Source organism: Sciurus carolinensis, chromosome X, assembly GCF_902686445.1.
Source record: "Sciurus carolinensis chromosome X, mSciCar1.2, whole genome shotgun sequence".
NCBI lineage: Eukaryota > Metazoa > Chordata > Mammalia > Rodentia > Sciuridae > Sciurus > Sciurus carolinensis.
Genome location: NC_062232.1, coordinates 11,521,491 through 11,543,640, shown reverse-complemented (window position 1 = coordinate 11,543,640; position 22,150 = coordinate 11,521,491).

Below are 22,150 nucleotides of genomic sequence, written 5' to 3'. Positions count from 1 at the left end.
AACAAGACAAGCTTCAAGGAGCTTTCGGTCTGAAGTTGTCCCAACTTGAGTTTGGATGTGACGAAAAACGATGAGAAAGGGAAGTTGTAGCAAGGAGCTGATAGGTGGGAAAAAACTTGGTAATGACAGGCCTTCTCGATCCCATTGTCAGGAATATTTTTGGTCAGTAAACTTAAGAAGCAACTTTTTTGTTTTTGGTACTGGGGATTGAACAGGGACACAACCACTGAACCACATCCCCAGCCCCCCTTTTTGAAATTTTTATTTTGGGGCAAGGTCTCACTAAGTTGCTTAGGGCCTCACTAAGTTGCTGCAGCTGGCTTTGAACTTGGACTTCTGCTGCCTCAGCCTCCCAAGCTGGGATCACAGGCATGCTCCACTTGACCGTAGGAAGCAATTTCTGTAGTATTTAGTATACTGTTTATACAATAAATTCTCAATAAATTTTCATTGACTATCTTCACTTTCTACATAAACAGAATTTTCCCTTTGTAAGCTTTGCTACTTATGATTCTTCATATGCCAAAAATAAAGATTTGTGATCACATACTAGTTCTTTTTTCTTCTATTCTCATCCTTCATTCCATTTCTGGCTTGAAGACAGTGAGAATATTCGAAGTATTGCCCTATAAGGAACACAAGGAAAAGAACAAGTTTCAACAGAACACTTTTATTAAGCTCACCCTGACCTTGAGAACTCTGCCTCATTTATAAAATGTTTCAGCTGTCAGTCATTTTTTGTCTGAAAAATGAACTCACAGAAATTGGTCCAAATGAATCCTATATACATTACTGAGTTGATTTTTACATATGTAGTTCTACCTCACCTTCTTCCATAAATTATTTGAGGTGCCTTAGTAAGATATATACAATACTAGATGAAAGAAATAGTTGACAGAACCAAGGAAAGGAGAGCTTAGTGGAAGGAGAACCATGTGGCCAATAAGATTAATATTTAAGCATGTATTCTATGGGATCCAGAACAGTTGTCAAAGGCAGGACAGAAATTTGACACTAAGTTTTTTAGCCACAGAAAAGAGGAGACCACAATCATTTTAAGGGTTTACAGTGTTCATAAGATAAAAATAAACTGGGTTATCTATTTTTCCTTTATTTTTATAGATGCAGTTTTTCTTGAATTTTAGTCCTGAGGGAAATCCCATTTCCTCTTAAAGCTGAGGGCAGTGAGCTAAATGGAATTTTAGTGTTATAAAGAATTACACCCAGATCCCCTCAATGGAAACTGCTGGCACAATCACAAAGCACAGTGCATTAAATTGATACTGTAAACCATCAAAACTTTTCTGTTCACTTGAATACATAGGCCCTCAGTGGTCTGCTGAATTCAGGAAGGCAATTAGATGATGAATCCCTAGGATGACAAATAGGTTTCAGTTCACATGTCAACTCTTTGAATTATTTGTAGTAATGCCTGAACAAGTATGTTGAAAAATTCTGGGATTTTTTTTCCAGGTTCTGAAGGAAAAAGTTCTGTGATCAATTAATAATGTTTTGGGCACAGGATGAGTAACTGCAAAAACCTAGCTGGCATCTCTGTTTTGTACAAATAGATATCTTGTATGAAGGACTTTTGTGCAGTCACTCCAAATAAACAATTCTCATTATAGTTATATCAGATAGTAGAGGGCTCAAGATCTCTTTCTCAATCTGTGCCACCCACATTGGTCTCAGAACATTTTCCTTAGTTATGCCCACTGTTTGGACCACTCTTTGTCCAGATCTTCACATGGCTGGGTTTTTCTTCTGATCATTCAGTTCTCAGCTAACTTGTACTTCTTTAGAGACATCTTTCCTGACAATCAGGTCTGAAGATTTATCCAGAACTCCTCAATCTGTACTGTGCACAGGGACCACCTGGAGATCACATTATAAAGTAGATCTGACTCAGTGGTTCTGCGATACAATCTGAGTTCTACATTTCAAGGAAGCTCCCATGGTTCCATGGAAGAAACTTTTGTTATAAAAATGAAAGCATCTAATAAAACTGGCATATGGTCTAATGCCACTTACACCTTTTTATAAAGGTTGGCAACAAAAGTATGTATGGGCAGGGTTAAACACTGTTGAGTAAATTCTAACCGTCGGTCAAATAAGTGATTAAAGATCAGAAATCTTAACTCCTACTTCTGTGCATGGCTGTGAGAATTTTAGCCTAGAAAAACAGGCATTATGTGCCAAAACCACAGAAAAATTTCAACATAACACACAAAAAGCAGTGTAAACAATTGAAAATCTAAGAAGAAATATCAGAAGATTCAGTTCAGTCTTACTTTTACTGTAGGTGACTCACTATGACTTATTTGTGTTCACTCATAAAATGGGACACACGTACAAGCACTTAAGCATTGCAGTTTAGAAAACTGTTCTGTCAGTTCTCATCTTAGGAATACAATGTTGTCAGAATAACACACACTCAGTTTGTCTGAGTTAATTTTTATTTCTAAGCAGTAGTGATTAACTTTCTGTAAAGTAAAAAATAATGTTAGCCTGTGGGAGGGAGAAATCAAAGTTCACAATGGCTGTGCTATTAATTAACCTACAAAATTTTGATGAGCCCTTTGAATATGCTAGTTTCATAAGATTGCCTCACCTTAAAATAGGAGTAAAATATGAGGGTGGAGACAAAAAATTCCAAAATCCAAGTTTCTTTGTTTATGATAAATTCTGGAAGTTGATTCTCTTTTTTTTCCCTGGCCATGAATGAGAAAAAAAAAAGTGTAATATAGATCAAGACACTTTATTCCTAACAGTTTTGGGCTTCTTAGGACTCCAGTTTGTGGTTAGGAGTAGTCGATTCAACTATATTCAACAATCAAATATTCCTGAACTATGAGAAAAACAAAATTAAACCAAATATAGTCTCTGCCCCCCAGGAACTCACAATTTTACAGGGCACAAAAATAAACCATGTTGGAAAAAGATGCATGTACAAATGTGAACAAAAATGCTATGGGAACACAGGAGGAGAAAATAAAAAGTGGATTCACAAGTCAGTTATAAAACTGTTCAACAAAAGCAAAAGAAAGGTTTCTCAAAGGAGGTGATAGTCAAGTTAGACTTGAAACAATGGCTATGATGTTTAAAGGTAAAAAGTAAAAACTTGCATGATTTAAGTTAAAGAAATCCTGTGAAAACACATACAAAGGGCAAAGGCAGGATAGGACCAACTTGCAGATCCAATAGCTCAGAGGAGGATAGAGGAGGCAGCATTGTTGTAGAAGCATCTGAAAAGCCAAGTTGGAACAGGCAAAATGGCACATGCCTGTAATGCCAGTGGCTTGGGAGGCTGAGGCAGGAGTATTGCTAGTTCACAAGCCAGCCTTAGCAATTTAGCAACACCCTGTCTCAAAGTGAAAAAATAAGTAGGGTTGGGATGTAGTGGTTCAGTGTTTAAGTGCCCCTGGGTATGATCCTCGGTACCAGAAAGATAGTAATGTGAGAATGGCTTCAGCATACATGCCAAGGAGAAGGAAAACAGAAGTTAGAGAGCTTTCCATGACAGTGAGCCCTTCTAATCAAGAGCTCTTCAAAGGACATACTGCTTCAAACACCCAGGGGAGAGTCACCATGGCTCTGGCAGCATGAAGGAAAAGGGGACAGAGAATTTATAAAAGGAACGAATGAAAGGCAAAAGCAAGAGGAGAGTTTAGAAACCAGAGTCAGCTAGCATCAACTTTATGCCACCCTTTCTGGACCTTGGTTGTTTCCACTTGTAAACAGATGCCCTGACTAAAGACTATGTGAGATTTCTCTCAGGATTGCTAATTCTGAGAGGACTCTCTGTGGTGTTTTGAATTGTGAACAAATGTGAGAAAAGAATGCAAGGGCCTTAAGGTGGGTGCTAGGTCACCTGAAAACGAGTTCCTGAACTAACAGATGCCCGAGTTGGGAGAAAAAACAAAACCTCAGGACTCAGGGACAGAAAAGAACACAAAGAAGAAAAACGTCCTTAGGATAGGATGGGGTGAAAATGAGGTGGTGGAAGTGGCAGAAGATTGGATCCACAGGGTCTTACTACAGAGGTCTCTGGAACAAGTTTTGACTTGGAACAGGTGAGTAGGCTCAAGGGCCACAAGGCCGCTTGCTCCCACCTCACTGCTCTGGAGTCTTCCGCCCGCTATGTCTGTGACACTCCTGCATTCCCTTCCCTCCAACTGCTGCTTCTGTACTCCATGAACTGAGCAGGGTTGCTTCCATCTATTGTGTTTCCCTGCATTTGAAACCTCAACGGTCCATTACTGCTTTCTCTTCTTCACACCCTACAGTCACTGGCTAGGAAGTCCCCTGTGGATTTAGTTCCTGAAGGTTTCTCAAGCTTGTCCTCACTTTTGCATATGCTGTGGCCATTACTGAGACATCTCTGTCCCTTCCGTGACTCATCATTGGCTATGGCTAGAGCCTCAGCCCCAGACTCTCCCACAGCCATGTGCCGCACTGGTCCTATAAGCAAATTTCAATGTGTGTCACTTTTCTTAAAACCTTCACTGGGTCAGGTATGGTGGCACATGCCTGTAATCCCAGCAGCTCGGGAGGCTGAGACAGGAGGATCATGAGTTCAAAGCCAGCCTCAGCAACTTAGTGAGGCCCTAAGCAACTCAGTGAGAACCTGTCTCTAAATAAAATACAAAAGAGGGCTGGGGATGCGGCTTAGTGGTTAAGCACCCCTGGGTTCAATCCCTGGTACCAAAAAACAAAAGCAAGAAATTGTTGGGGGCTGTGCCAGCCAGAACGGCACCTGATCACATCGGCAGTGGGGAGGTTAATTAACATAAGCACACTCAGGTGATTTATCACTGGCCGTATTCAGTTAAGTCCACGTGCACAACACGTGCACAGGTGTTCCCGAGCGCACCTGCTCAGGCCTGCTCGTTTTGACCCTTGCTGTGATAGGGCAGCTGACTCCTCGCCTGATGGCAACTGGCGTGGCCCCGCCCTCTGCCTCCTGGAGGGAATATAAGCGGGCGGTGGGCGGGGGCGCGAGTGTAAGAGCAGCAGCTAGCAGAAAGAAGCGGAGTGGAAGCCACTAGCAGAAAGGAAGAAGAAAAGGCAGCAAGCAGATAGAAGCAGCTCGCAGAGAGAAGCAGCAGGCAGCAGGGGAAGGCAGATCACAGAGCGGAGAATTGAGAACACACCTCTAGATCACAGATAGGTAGATCGCAGTAAACGGGACGCATCACTAAGAAGCACCTCAGATAGACGCACCCTTAGTTCACAGGACGCAGGACGCACCTTTAAGAAGCAGCAGTAGAACTAAGAAGAAATAGATCTCTGATAAGCGTAGAAGCCTCTCTTTCTCTAAAACTTTCTCTCTAAGCAAAGTTTCTCTTCCTGATAAGCAAAGTTTCTCTTCCTCTAAGCAAAGCCTAGCTTTCTCTCAAAGTCTCTCTTCCTCTATAAATTAGTGAATATAGGAAAAATAGTTTATTTCCAGCCCCCTCCGATAAATGCCTGCGCAATTGTTGCTGCGGGTGGCGACAAGAAATAACACAGAAAAATACTTTAGCTGGCCTGTCACTCTCCACATGAAGTCCAGACTCCTTAGCAGAGCCTGTAAAAGCCCTTGTCATCTGGTCCCACTCTGCTTCTCCAGCTTCTCACAATCCCTCTATTCTAATCCCATGCTGTGGTCATCCCCAAACAATATACAAATGTTCTGCTTTTTGTGTTGATGCAGGCTCTTGTTTGGGTCATCTTCCCCTCTCCTCCCATGGTGGCCTGTCTTGTAAGAACCAGTCTGAGTGTCACTTCCTCCAAAAATTCTCACTAATGCTTCAAAGTTCAATGTAGCCAGTGTTTCTTTGACACTCAGCAAATTTTTAAAATAAAAATTAGTATTGTCCTTACTTATTTGTGACTTTCATAGTTATGCTCCTCAAAGACACTCATCCCAGTTCACTGAAATGTTATTAACCAGGGAGCAGATGCTTACTGAAGATTTGTTTAAGATCAAATTCAGTTAGAATGGCCATTATCAAGAACACAAGCAATAATAAATGTCAGTGAGGATGTAGGAGAAAAGGCACACTCATACATTGCTGGTGGGATTGAAATTGGTGCAAACACTCTAGAAAGCAGTATGGAGAGTCCTCAGAGCTTAGAATGGACCCACCTTTTGACCCAGTTATCCCACTCCTCAGTTTATACCCAAAGGACCTAAAATCAGCACACTACAGTAAGGCAGCCACATCAATGTTTATAGCAGCTCAGTTCACAATAGCCAGATTGTGGAACCAACCTAGATGTCCTTCAATAGATGAATGGATAAAGAAACTGTGGTATATATACACAATGGAATATTATTCAGCCATAGAGAAGAATAAAATTATGGCATTTGAGGGTAAATGGATGGAATTGGAGAATATCATGCTAAGTAAAATAAGTCAATCCCCCCCCAAAAAAGGTCAAATGTTTTCTCTGATAAGTGGATGATGATACATAATGGGAGGGGTGGCAGGGGGATAAGAGAAGAATGGAGGAACTTTGGAAGGTGTAGAGGGAAATGGAGCAGGAGAGGGTGGGGGAAGGAAAGACAGTGAAATGACACAGATATCATTACCCTATGTATATGCATGATTACATGAATGGTGTGAATCGACATTGTGTACAACCATAGAAATGAAAAGTTGCACCCCATTTGTGTACAATGAATCAAAATTCAGTCTGTAAAAATAAAAAATAAAATAAAATAAAAAAGAAAGAAAATACAAAAAAAAAAAGATCAAATTCAATTAACTTGTGTAAAGTGCCCAGTAAGTACACCAGATACTTAATCACGAAGGATCAGTGTGAGTCTTTTGGTCTTGGAGTGAAACCTAAAATGGTATAAACTTAAGGATATGATGAACAAGTCAAGCTTCATTGTGACAGTTTAAATAAGAAGACTGTATTTACCGTTCTTTGTAATTCTGGGCTCCCCTCCCCCATATATTAAAGTAGTGCTTGTATTATGAATAGCTTCCTACATGTACTGAAGAGATTGAAATTGAAGAAGCTGGGGGAAATAAAAGAGAGGAAACAACCCAAAACAAACTTCTATTTTCATCTTTTCCCCTCAAACTATGAACATGTTATATAATTTATTGCTAATATTGTTATACTTAGCTTTTATTGAATGCCTATTATGTGCCAGGAAATATATATGCATAACATACAGATATTATTTGATGCTCACAAAATCTTAAGAGGTGGCTACTATCATTAGATCCATACTACAGGTAAAGTAATACTAAGGGAGATTTTGCAAGAAGAGCTAGTTTTCATCTCACTTGGATGAAGTCAAGACGAGCAACCCTGTTCCTGGATGTTACTGACCCTTGAAGTTACTGTAACAGCTCTTACATAGCCAATACATGCCCACACTTAGAGTATATGTCACGTAGCTGTTAATAAATTTAAGTAATGTTGCTATTGTTCCAATCTTATTTAAAATAGTGATTATTAAGACCCCCATCTCCTAAGCAAGACTTTTCTTGATCCTGTTACCAATTATTCTTATTTTCCAATTAAATCTTTGGGAACCATGTGATACATTTAAAGTCACACAAACTCCATTTTTTTCCATCAGAAATCTGTAATTTCCCAATATTATAAAAAATCTTTGAGCACTTATCACATGCAAGGACTAAATATTAGATGTTAGTGCAAAATGGTGTATGGACTGCATGGTAATATGATAATGGCCAGGTACATTAGTTAAAAGAGTTTTCAAACAGCCCCCTTGTAATAAACTGGAAGATGTCATGGAAAGTGAGGGCTGGCAAGACCTTGGTGGGGACAAAAGGAGGGGAGAGGTGGTTGCCTCCTCAAGCAATATTTGTGGGAATCAACCCATTGCTTCTACGAGGAAAGTACTGCAAACATGTAGACTCATAAAGGAGCAGTGAAAAACTAACAGTGAAATGTTTACTTAAGAAAAGGATATTTTGCTGAGCACAGGGGTGCACACCTGTAATCCTAGTAACTCGGGGCTGAGGCAAGAGGATCACAAGTTTGAGGCCAGCCTTAACAACTTAGTGAAGCCCTGAGCAACTTAGCAAGACCTTGTCTCAAAATAAAAAATTTTAAAAAGGGATGGGGATGTGGCTCAGTGGTAAAGCCGCTGGGTTTAATCCCTGGTACAGAAAAAGAAAATGGGGGGATAGGTAAAGGGGGTAAAATCTAAGTACAAAATTTATATTAAAACTTGTATCTTAACATATGGATGATAGCTTAAAGATAGTAGAGTCATTTTGTTACCTCTTGCTTATTCGTAAAATATTGGGATAATTTTTATAAACCTTTTGAAGTTGTTTATTCTGTACATACCGATATCATTTCAATTAAACTATAACAAATCACTTTTTTTTTTTTTGTGGTGCTAGGGACTGAACCCAGGGCCTTGTGCTTGCAAGGCAAGCACTCTACTGACTGAGCTATCTCCCCAGCCCAACAAATCACTTTTGATTAAAAAAAAAACCCTACAATTCCTAATCTAGAGAGTTTCCAAATGGTACTAAGTAATTTAGATGTTGACTGGGGTTATAGCTCAATGGTAGAGTGCTTGCCCAGCATTCATAAGCCCCTGGGTTCAGTCCCTAGTGCCATAAGAAAAAAAAAAATTAGATGCTAGTTTTGAAAGTATAAGATTTCCAATCCTATAAAAGGTTTTCATATTCAGTGATTAAAAGTTTTATTTGATTTCTTTTACTGTGTAACAGCCAGATACATTTCCCAAAACTCCATAAAAATTAATGGAGTAATACCACATTTGAAATGGTTTTAATGGTTTACTGTACTAGCTGTAGATGCTTTACGTATAATAAATTCCTGTTTGTGACAATGAAACAGTAAAATCAGGGTCAAATTTTAAAAGTACAGCAGCCCTTCTGCCTCTTGTTTTATTGTAGGTAGATGGAGCCTACATATCCCCACATGGTTTTAACTCTGTGAACTTTAAAAGGCATCTTACATGAGTCAAAAGAACAATACCCATGTTTTTATTTCATGTGATCTCATATTTTATTTACCCCAGAGCAGTAGATCAATAGTTATGTACCTAGAAACTGCTTTGCAATAGTGTAGTGGAATATAAAACAACAGATAAATCAATTTCTTTTTCCTGTCTCAGGAAACTGGGTGCCCTTTTGTGTTGCTCATGGCAATGGTAATCTAAACTTTTTATTCATGCAATGTAAACTCAACATTTGGAAGCAAATAGTATCATACAATGATTGAAACTGCTTTGTTGCTTATCATTATCATCATAACTAATAAGTTATTAAGCCCTTGTATGTGAACTTGCTCAATTGAGTTTATGAAGCAAGATACACACACATGAATCCTCTGAAGTTTATACTTTTTGTACATCAAAACAAACATTGAATTTGTGCAAGGTTTTGAAAAGTGTAAGAAAATTAAGACAATTGTTGAGAACGTAGCTATCTAGTTGTTTCCATCTATTTACTGAGACTTCCATCAAGCATTGTGTGTGTGTGTGTACTGGGGATTGAACCCAGGGCTTCATGCATGCCCAGCATGTGTTCTACACTGAGCTACACCCTCACTCCTCCATCAAGCTACTTGAAAATGAATTTGATTTTAGTACCTTCCATGTGACAATTTGTGTCATCTTCATATTTGAAATCAAGTTATCAGCAGCATCTCATATTTGTCATCTGAGCTTTTGTCTTTCTATCCACCTAACAGGACCTATAAAATTAGTATTTTGAATCATGCCAGCGTGGGCCACTGATTTGACAATTTCTTTTCTTGCTATTAAATCTAAATATATGATCACATTGGCACATGGGTAGGAGTTTGCTTTATCCTGATATAAAACTTTTATTACTTTAAATTTCCATTTCATACCCTTTGGATATATCTTCTTTAAAATAATATGAAGTCATAGATAACGCTTTTGCTGTTAAAAAATTTACTCTAACAATCCAGTATTCATTCATAATTCCTTTAAAAAGAATATTGACAGATGCTTATTTGAAGTTCTTTATTAAATATATTTGAAGATTAAAAGGTAAACTCTAAGAGTTCCTCTTAAAAATTCTGAGATTAAAATGCTTGAGATTAATAAGAATAGTATTTAAAATATGATATATACATGTATATATTTGTAGTTAAATCTGAAAAGGACTAAAAATTTAGAGAACACTTTTCTAAATAAATTTTGGATCATAGAAAAATAAAAATGATTATTATAGACTATTTTGAAAATTAATACTTGTGAGATCATTGTAGCTGTACTTTTATGCCATGTGGTCAGAGCAGTACTCAGAGGAAAATTCATAGTCACAAATATTTTCTTTATTAACTTAGACTAAAAATAAATGAGTTTATCAAAGTGGATCAAGGACCTAGGCATTAGACCAGAGACCCTGAGCCTACTAGGAAAAAAAAGTACCAACTCTCCATCATGTCAGCTTAAAAACCAAATTCCTCAACAGGACACCTAAAACATAAGAAGTAAAATCAAGAATTAATAAATGGGATTTTATCAAACTAAAAAGCTTCTTCACAGCAAAGGACACAATCAATAACGTAAAGAGAGAGACTACAGAATGGGAGAAAATCTTTACCACCTGCACCTCAGATAGTGCATAATCTCCAGGATATACAAAAAACTCAAAAAACTTAACACCAAAAAACCAACCCAGGGGCTGGGGATGTAGTTCAGTTGGTAGAGCGCTTGCCTTGCAAGCACAAGGCCCTGAGTTCAATCCCCAGCACCACAAAAAAAAAAAAAAAAAAAAAGCCAACCCAATCAATAAATGGGCAAAGGAACTGAACAGGCACTTCACAGAAGAAGAAATACAAACAGTCAAAAAATATATGAAAAATGTTCAACATCACTAGCAATTAGAGAAATGCAAATTAAAACTACACTGAGATTTCATCTCACTCCAGTCAGAAGGGCATTATCAAGAATACAAGTAACAATAAATGTTGGTGAGGATGTGGGGAAAAGGCACACTCATACATTGCCGTGGGACTGCGGATTGTTGCAACCACTCTGGAAAGCAGTATGGAGATTTTAAAACACAAAAAAGAAGACAATAACAAAAAGCAGCAAACGTTCTGGCAAGTCTAATGGAAAATGAAAAAATTAACATATTCAGTAGTAAATATAAAGAGGACATAGTAATAAATACAGGTATTTTATGGGAAATATTCTATAATGATCATGAGAATACTGGGAACTCTGAATGAATTAAATTATTTTCTCAGAAATTGTAAAGAGTCTAAATACATTTCGAAAGAAGTATGAAATATAAATGACAATAGAAGAAAAGGAAAGTTTTCAGAGAACTCACCCCAAATATGCTTGGTGCAAATGACTTACCTAAGAGTTTTCATTTCTTATGCTTTTTAAGGTATTTCTAAGAAGAAAATGCTGGAAATATTCCTGTACTATATTCCAGGTGATAATATAATAACAAAAAAGTTCAAGAGTGAGCACATAAGATGGTGCACGCTTGTAATCCCAGCAGCTCAGGAGGCTGAGGCAGGAGGATCATGTGTTCAAAGCCAGCCTCAGCAAAAGCAAGGCACTAAACAACTCAGTGAGACTCTGTCTCTAAACAAAATACAAAATAAGGTTGAGGATGTGGCTCAATGGTGGAATGCCCTTGGGATCAATCCCCAGTACCTGCCCCCCCACCCCCCAAAAGAATAAGCACATAAAAAGGAAACCTACATTCCATTCTTTTTATGAAACCCATCTAAAAAATCCTGGGTCGGGGGAGTAGCAAAATAAGTCCACTAGTATGTTAAAAACAATCAAAATAATTTTTTAAAAAAATCAAAATAAGTAGTTTATCTAAGGGTTCAAACAATGAAAAGAAATTTATTAATACAATGCACTAAATGCTAAAACCCAATGATCATACTAACAGATGCTGAAAAGATAGTTAAATTTAAATTATTGATAAAAAGAATTTTAGTGAACTAGGGATAAAAGGATATTTTAATCACAAGACACATCATGATTTAACAGTGACTCACCAGATTCTGTGAAGGAGAAACACTCCAATTAGGATAGAAGAAGACCCCACCCTGTTCTTTCAGTTCCACTACAATACAATGAGAACACCAAGTATTAGGTATTACTGTTGGAAACCAGGAGAGAAACTTAGAAGTATGTGTAGATGACATGAAATACAGGGTTACCTTCTGGGAATATGCAAGAGAAGGATCACAAATCAAATTGAAAAGTGAACTAATAACACCAGCAAATTGTGTGCACACACAAATTCATGCAAAAAAAATTGAGAACAATACTTCAGCAGAAAAAAAAGGCAAATGATAAAACATACAATTTATAAAGAAGGAGATACACATGACCATTCAACATATAAAAATGTTCAGTTTTGGTATGTAACATAGAATTGCAAATCCGCCCCAGTTTTGTATACTTCTGTACCCTTTGTTTTGCCAAAATATGAGTTTTGAGGACCAGTGAAGCTTACTGGAACAGGGACACTCATATAATGCAAAAAATATGCACACTGACATAACCCTTCTGAAAAAATGGTCATGTATTAAAAGCTTATATTTTTGCATGTCATTGGACCCCCAAGTTAAAATTTATATCAAAATATTAATAGACATGTGAAAAAATAGTTCGGTTACAAAATATTTAAAATAGCACTTTATTTTAATGAAAAAAGAAAATAACAAATTAGATTTTAAAAATTTGAGAGATCTGTAAATGAACGCAATATTAGACAGTCATTCAAAACTATATTATGGAAGAATACTTAATGATTTGGAAATCCATCCAAAATACACCATTACGTTCAAGAAAGAAGATGACAAAACTGTATAATAGTATGATCCCAGTTTTGTTTTTAAGAAAAAATGTACCTATAGTTGGGTAAGGTGGTGCATGCCTATAACCCCAGCATCTTGGGAGACTAAGGGAGGAAGATCGCAAGGTCAGTCAATCTTTGCCATTTAGGGAGACCCTGGCTCAAAATAAAGAAGGGCTGAGAATTTAGCTCAGTGGTAATATGCCCAGGATCAATCTTCAGTACTCCCCAAAAATAAAAAAGAACTGTATCTGCATTTATACACATACATACAAAGGAAAGCACAGGCTAAAAATATAGATTCCAAGAATTTAGACAATGTTAAGGTGGTTGAAGGCGACTGAATGTGGGCAGGGCATCAAGCACCTTGCGCATGCGTAGAAAAAACAGTGTAGCCTGCGCATGCCTGAAGAAGCAACCAATCAGGCGCTGACAAACAACCCCAGCCAATCCCAGGAGTCCTCAAGCTTCCCCTTCCCCACCTGGGTTATAAAAACAGCGCCCTATGGGGGCCACTTGCGACTTCTCTGGCCCAGCACCCTGGTGGACCCTGGAACCTCGCCAGAGAGCCGTCCCAATAGTTTTTCTTTTTTTTTTTTTATTTAATTTTTTACTGTAGACAAATGGGGTACAACTTGTTTCTCTGTTTATACATGAAGTAGAGGTAGTTTTTCTTTTTGATTCACATCTGGCCTGTCCTCCGGTTACCATCGTCTGATCAGGTTACCCCAGTCTGATCTTGCAGACAACATTAACCTTGGTCATTGATGCTGGTAGAGTTAGTGTTTTCAACTTTCTTCTTTTTGTTTCTCTGTATTTCCTAGAAAGAATTTCTCTTGATATTTCAAAACAAATGAGATAATGAACTGAAAAATCATAACTCAAAGGAGAAGAGATTTTCTTCTCTTCTTAAATGAATTACACTAAACCTTAGTATTTTGTTGTCTTTGATCCTAGTCATGTACGTGGCCCAGTGAAAGCAAATGAGATGTGATGCTTTTTCTAAGTGTGGCTGAAATATTGCTGAATCACATTTCTGTGTCTCTAACATGACTTTCTTCCTTGATGCAAATAAAATACTTTGTTACAATCTCTATCTCTGTATGTATTGACTTTTCCTCCCCCAGGTAATTTCATTCAGCCTGACATTTTTAGGGGGGTTGGGGCGGGTAGTTAAGTGAGTTCTAGGAAATTTCCATTATATCTCATAGTGAAATTGCCAGACTGGCTGGGCTGATTCTGGGTGGCCTCTCTCTGTGGTAGAGCTTTTATTTATTTATTTATTTATTTGCACTAGGAAATCAACCCAGGGGCACTTAATCACTGAACACCATCCATGGCCCCTTTTTATATTTTATTTAGATATAGGGTCTCACTAAATTGCTTAGGCCTCGCTAAGTTGCTGAGACTGGCTTAGAACTTGTTATCCTCCTGCTTTAGCCTCCCAAGCCATGTTGTACAACTTTTCCTTACTTTGTCCTTGTAGCCAAAGGAGAAGATGAGAAAAAGCTTCCTCAGGTAGGGTGAGATAACAGGAATGGGTCATCTCATTATCTTAATGCTCAGACCAGGATCCTCGGTTCTCTCAGAGGTCAGGTGATTACAACAACTGAGGTGTTGTTTTGAGGATTAGCAGAATAATCCAGTGGACCTAGTTCATGGTAGGTAGCTCTCAGTCACTGTTTTATAGCTATTCTGACCAGTGCAGTCACTAGCCACTGTGGCTAAACTGAATTAAGTGATAGAAACAAAAAGTTTGGTTTCTCAGCAGCACTAGCCCCATTTCAAGTGCTCTATAGCCACCTATGTCTAGAGGCTACATGCTGAGTAGCACAGGCACAGAGCATTTCCAATATCACAGAATGTCCCATTTAGGGCTAGGATGCAGCTCAGTGGTAGAGCATTTGCCTAGCACGCAGGAGGCCTGGGTTCCATCCCCAGTATCACAAAAGCAAAACAGAGGAGCAGAATGTTCCATTGGGCAGCACCACTCCATATCATTAACTTGGATTTTCCATAATGGTCAGACCCTAGGGCTAAACAAAACCATCCCCTATGTTTGAAGTGGAAGCTGAGCTCGGATGTTTACCTGCCAAGGTGAGAATCAGGTGAGGACACTCATGGAAGTGCATCCTTTGTTCTCCAGAGATAGAAAGGAGTGATATTTGCTTCCCAAATTCAAAAAGTCTATCTATGAACCAGGTAGTTTAGCCCTAAAAAGGTGGAAAGTTTATGCCAAGGAAAACCTCCAGAGAGGACTCCATTCTTTCCATTGTGCACTTAACCAGGAGGCTGCAGAAGGTGTGGGGGGCAGATCCCCATTTTGTCAGCAGAGGAAACATTCTTCTGAGGTAGAGTTTGGAAAAACAACTCATCTGTAGATTTCTACGAGTAACTGATAGGAGATGGGCTGCTCCAATGCAAGTATTAGTCCAATGATGTGTGTTAATCATTAAGCCTTTCAGATGGTGTTTCACTTGTTCTTCTGATGTTCTAATCCAGACCACAGAATGGCTAAGGCAGCTTTAAGTGGAGGATGAACTTTTTCCTTTTTATTCCTCTCTGTTTGCCTTGTGTTCTCCACTTTGAAAGAATGTTGTGGCCTCTTTTGTCTGGTGTCTGCTATTTCTGCTGAACTCTGTCAACAGGTATGTAGCCTTGAAACTTTAAAACAGATGAACAGTTTTCTGTTGTTTAAGTCTTTGGCTTAAAGGAATTGCTGTTTCTCTAAATCTGCAGACAGGCTCAGCCTTGAACTTTGGGACTGTGACTGTTTTATGAGTTTGGAAAGAAACTACTAGATCATCTAAAATGACTGAGGATAAACTTTCAGAAATACTTGGGACCTTTTAATTTTAGATTTGTCTTCTGCTTGTTCAAGTTGCATTAAGTATTAGGATTTATTTGGCTCTGTTTGGCACACTTTGTTATCATCTGGTTTTTCAAGTGCTCAGTAGCTACCTAGGTCAAGTGGTTGCCAAAATGGGCAGCATAAATATAGAATATTTCCTTGATCACAGAAAGTTCCATTGGACAGCTCTGTTATTTATCATTGACTTTGATTTTCACAACTACCAGATTTTAGGGATGACCAAAACCAAGCCTCTTCCAAGAAAATGCTTTTAAAGTGAGACATAGTATCAGACTAGCTCTGGAAGATAAAGCAGGAGGTAGGGCACCAGCATGTTCATTTAAAATTTTCTTTTCTTTTTGAGGGGGTACCAGGGATTGAACTCAGGGGCACTCAACCACTGAATCACATCCCTAGCCCTATTTTGTATTTTATTTAGAGATAGGGTCTCACTGAGTTGCTTAGCACCTCACTTTTGCTGAGGCTGGCTTTGAACTCTCAATCCTCCTGTCTTAGCCTCCTGAGCCACTGGGAGTACAGGCATGTGCCACCACACCTGGCTAAAAATTTATTTTCTAATAACACCATGCTTTCTTTATTAATGGGACCTTCTGCATAGTTATCTTAATCTTGAATAAATTATTCCTAAAGACCACAATCTGATGTTTTATTAAAGTAATAATAGATTAAAATGGAAATTATTAATAAAACGGGTTTGCTTCAAGCATTTAATAATCTATAGTATATGCTAGAAATCTGAACTGATGACATAACTAATATGTGCAACTTGACCTGTGAAGCCAGCCAACATGTGGAATATAAAGATATATCTGGGGCTGGGGATATAGCTTAGTTGGTAGAGTGCTTGCCAGTCAAGCATAAGGCCCTGGGTTCAATCCCCAGCACTGCAAAAAAAAAAAAAAACAACAACAAAAAAAAGATATGTCTGATCCAATTTCCTAAGTTTACTGAGAACTAATTATGTGTCAAGCATATGCACAGCAGGTAGCTAAGCTGCTATGAACATTCTTGTATGTATATTTTCCATTTTTTGGATATTTACTCAGGAGTGGGACTGTGGGTCATAGAGTATACCTATGTTTCATTTTAGCATCTCTTTCCTTATCCTCTCCTGAGCGTTACATTTTCTCATCAGTTCATGTACTCAATTCCTCATTCTGAATTCTCTAGTAGAAAAATGTAATGCCCAATGCATAAGCTTTCACTTCTTTCACATTTACCAAAGATAAGCTAGTTCCACTGGCAGGATATCCAGCCCAGAACTGTGTCTATCCTGTTCTGATCTAAATAGCTTGGACTTGGTTCTGTGACCAAAACTGGACTCCTACCCATCATCAGCCAGTTCATGCTTATAGTTTAAAGAGGAACCCTTCTGCTTCAAAGGGCAGAAGATGGGGTCAAATCATCATCAAGATGTAAAAAGCAATTTAAGTTCATTCTCCGGTAAAAGTTGGTTAGCATTTTAGCACCTCCTGCATTCCATTAACAAGCCTTCCCTCACTTAATAGTCAATGTCCACCCCTCATCAACAATGGTCTTGCTTGAGTTTCAAGTCTGTGGATTTGAGATCTTTCTATAATTTTGCTCCTTAAACAGGGAAATAACCAAGGGGAGAGTGATGCTTAAACTTATTTTCCTTCTATTTATGAAAGTAGCTTTGAGGAAAGGGAATGTTCAAATAATTCACTAAAAGGAGGATTTGAATTTTATTTGTCTTTCAGAAAGTCACCTTTTCCTGTCTGAAGTTATTACAGATAGTACAAAGGAATCTGTCTAAAGCCAGCTTTTCCTTCATACTCAAGAGAGTTGTTTAACTGCAATGTAAAGTAGTTCTTAACATCCATCTCTGAGCAAAATAGCCAATATTGACTATGAGACCTACCTTCTGGTTTTCAGTAGCCAGTGAGAAGGCCTACCCTCGAAGACAGTGCTAACTTTAGATTTCCTGTGCCAATGGGTGGGGAGGCTATAGGGAACTTGTGTTGAAATTACATTTTGACAACTTGTTCCCCTTTCACCAAAATCTCACATTTATGTGGAGTGGCTATTAGAGAGGTACCAAGGAATATTATCATAGACTAAACCCACGTGGACTAAAGAACCCCCAAACCATCCCTTGGGGCCACCATTGTCTACCTACTTACAACTTTACTTGTGTGATGTTTAATGAAAAAGCAACAACAAACTGTATAATGTACAGTGACATAAATGACTTTATTTCTAGACTTATGGCACACGAAATTTCCAAACCAAAATTGGAACATGTGATTGACCACTGTGACACATTATGGTGTCTGTAGACTGATGGAGAGACTGGTGGTAAATATGTGTTACAAAGGAAGATAACTATTAACTTCCTTGATCTTGAGATGCTTTTGTAGGGACTTGTTTATTGGGTGGTCAGGGGATAGCTTCTTTGTGGGGGTGCCATTTAAGCTGAGACTGGATTAACATGAAGAAGTCTGTAAGAGGAAGAGTGCTTGAGGCAGGAGAACTTGGCTCTTGGCGGGATGCCCTGCATGGAGAGACGTGCTAATCATGCTGCCAGGCAGTATAAATTCAGCGACAGTGCTGTCAGGGGGATGAGTAATGAGGGCTGCTTAACAAGGCAGGGTGTGTTTAAAATGCACTCCTTGTGCTGGGCTGGATTCCGCATGCACTGCTGTAAAGAAGGCTGCATCCCTTATGTGACCAGATTTCCCCTATGGGAAAGAGTACCGCATGAGGCAAGACAGGACTAAAAGCAGCTTCACACAGCAGCTGCCTCTCTTGAGCATCGTGGATGGATGAAAGACATCAATAGCTTGGCAATGTGGGCAGAGTGCCATGTGAATTACAGCTGGATTGTGTACCCTCCAAGTTCATATGTTGAAGTGCTAACTCCCAGTACTTGACTGTATTTGAAGATAGGATCTTCAAAGAGGTGATCAAGGTCAAATGAGGTTACCAGAGTGGGTCCTAATCCCACTCTGTTCTTAAAGGAAGAGGAGTTTAGGATACAGATGCACACAAAGTTAAGACCCTGGGAAGACAGATAGGGACACCTATATAACAATAAAGAGATTGGAGAGAGGCCTCAGAAGGAATCAACATTGCTGACACTTTGATCATGAACTTTCAGCTTCCAAAACTGTGAGAATTAAATACATTTCTGTTGTTTAAGCCACTCAGTCTGTAGTATTTGCTACAATAGCCCCAGGAAACTGACACTATAGAAATATCCCTTTCAGGGATATTAGCTACATGGATCTTGGACATTGGTTATTGTCTTTTTTTCTTATTCCTTATTCTGGGAATATTACAGAAAACTTGAAGATACTGAGATGCACAAACAATTAAACAAAAATAAAATGAATTGAAAATGTGAAGAGTAACTTCTTAAAGATATTCAGGTAACAGAATGATGAATCCTCTCTCATTTCCACCCACCTTTGAACCACTCCTTATACAATAACTCACATCAGGTTTGATCATCACCAGTGATACAGAGCTCATTCTCTCCTGAGAAGGCCTGTTTATATTTGGAGACCTAAATTGGTATATACTTAAGGCATAAAAATATGACTGGCTCAGAAAGAGAATGTGACTTCTAAAGAGAGGTCCTGGCTGCATCCACGCAGGACTTCCCGGAGAGCTGATCTGGTCAGGGTATCATGACCCGGTGGGTGGTGGGAGGCAAGCCTGGGATTCCCTAAGAGGGTCAGAGGGGCAGTGGGTGTGGACCTGAAGAGAGGGCTGTGAGAATTCTGCTCCCTTCCCCACGGGGCTTAAGGGAGAATGGGCTCCTGTGCACACACCAGTGCAGCCAGTCAGGGTGAGGACAGCTGGGTCCATGAGGATTAGATGGTGTCCATTCCATACCAGAGCTTATGTGTCTACAGTGATATCCCTGCTCATTTGCCTGCTACCTCAAGTCAGGTAGAGAACTGATAGAATCAGAGGGTGAGTCTGGGAAAGGGAGACTGACATTATTTCCTGGTTGGATGCTCCTCAATCAAAGACATTCTCAGGAATGTCCACTTGCCACCAGAATGACAGCAGCTAGGCTTCTAGAGATAGGAGGGTATCCCAAGTCACTGAGTGTGCAGTAGGACAGAAACTAGCACCAGCCTCTCAGCTGGAGAAGTCTAAAGGTGCAGGACTGGCTTGAGCCACCTGCGGTTGGGGTGAAAGAGGGCAGCTCTCTGAACAGTCAGTACCTGAGTACATTCCTGGGCCCAAGAGGAGGCTTCCAGCAGGAACTGGATAGAGTCACTGCCTATTGGGCAGAAAATCAACTGCAGGGCAAGGCAAGGTGGTGGAGTGAGACTGGAGGTGCACCATTGGAGGCCGAGCCACAGGCGGGTGGGGGGACTGGAAGAAGTCAGAGTGCATCACCCATGTGTGGGGTACCTGCAGTGCAGAGGTCCCCAGAGGAGTCCCCAAAGGCCCCCAGGAGCACTCTGAATGGCGAGCATGTGGATGCCCACCACAACCAAGGACCACTAAGAGCAAGAAGGAGCCACAGAGGGCACTGGCCAGGGAGAAAGCACTTTGCCTTTGCCTGTCTGTCTGATCCCACACCTCCTGCCCCCCACTTCTAAATGAGTAAGAATGAAGCTGGGGGAGGGGAGTGTGTGCAGGGTGGACATGGAGCCTGGAGGGTAAAGGGCTGGAGCCCTCACGAAGGATCCCTGGTTGAGCCAGACCTGCTGGAAGGAGAGCAGCTGTGGGTTCGAGGCAGGAGGGCAGTTTTGATGAGGAGCCGGAAGTGACAGGAAGGCTACGCCATCTGCTCCAGATGTCATTTGGTGACAAAGAAAGCACTGACCGAGTGGCCAAAGGCAGTGGTGTGAGAAACATCTACTTCTTCCTTCATCGTGACCGAGGAGGTCAGCGCCATGGAATTAAGTACCCTGCAGTGAAGGCCTGCTTTGTGCTGGGCATGAGAGTAGGAGGATGGGTACATCAGGTGTCAGTAAATCATGGCCTAAAGGCCGAATCCAGTCTGATACAACTTACAAGGTAACATTAATTCTTATACATTTAAGCGGTTTGACAACAAGAGAGAGGAAAACTTATGATACCTGAGAATTATCTGAATTTCCAAATTCAAGCTCCACACATAAAGGTTTTTGGAATACGGCCTCAGGTTTTTGTGTATCTCCTGTCCATGGCTATTTTCCTCTTACAAAGCAGAGCTTGGTTGTCCCAACAGATGCCACATGTCTGGAAGACCATAGTCTCTGATACTAAAGGCAGTCTAGCAAGGGATATGTCATAAAGAAAGCCCATTTGAAAAACAAATTGTAATGTGTTTTTGAAATCTTTAACCTGTAGTATTATGTACTTTTTAGCTCTTAGAGTGCATTGGACTTTATATTTCATTAAAAGCTAAGCATCTATCAATTTTACCTTTGAAGGGAATTAAGTAAAATATGTCAAGTACTTTGAAGCATAAAGGAGAAATGCATGAATGTATGTTCTTAATTTGTATGGAATTCCCATGGTGCCTTTCTCTAGTTATAAAGCCAGGATAGGCTAAGCAATTTGCAGGGCCCTGGACCAAATGAAAACAGAGGGCCCCTTCTTCAAAAATGATTAACAATTTCAAGACCGTAATAGCAGGGTATTAAACCAAGGGTGGAATCCTTTTAGGATCAGAGGCTTATGTGAATTCAAACATCATATGCCCAAGAAATTAGCCTAGGTAGAAATTACAGAAAGATGGACTAAGTGTAACAGAAATCAGACAATTTCCTTGAAATTATGATGATTTTTTTTTTTGAGTCAGGGTCCCACTATCTCACTGTGCTGCCTAGGCTGGTCTTGAACTCCTGGGCTCAAGTGATCCTCCTGCCTCAGCCTCCCAAGCTGCTGGGACTACAGGCCTGTACCATCACTCCTGGCTACAAATCTTGATGTCAAATGGTTTTCTCATTATTTGCTAGTTTTTCTTAAAAGCAGAATGCAAGATGGATGAATAGAAACAGACTTGATACTCCCATTTTTATAGATCTTGCTACTTGAAGTTTTCTTGGGACTTACAGTAAAGATGACAACCAGGTATTTTCAACTATTTATATTAAGATTTAGACAGACTGGGAAGTTTATCTACCTAGTTCACTCATTACTGGCTTTTAGATAATTTACCATTAGCAGGAGAATTAGAAGTGTAATTGAGGCCTGGCTTTCTCTTTCTTAAATGGTGTAGGGCATATAATGAGTTTCTTCCTCTGCTTAGTTATTCAAGGATGAAACTTGTGATCTAAAAAGAAACAACGTGCTCTTATATTCTCCGTAAGTTAAGGGGATTAACAGTCTTGTGCTTGTAAAACAGCAATCCAGCTCCCATTTGGTCCTTTTGATTTCCAGAAACAAGAGCCTGATTCTTACCACCCCTTGGATACCGTTGGCTTTTTCTGGCCCCATTGCTGAGAAATGGTATTTGTGCCAATTCTTAGAGAATTACCTCCAG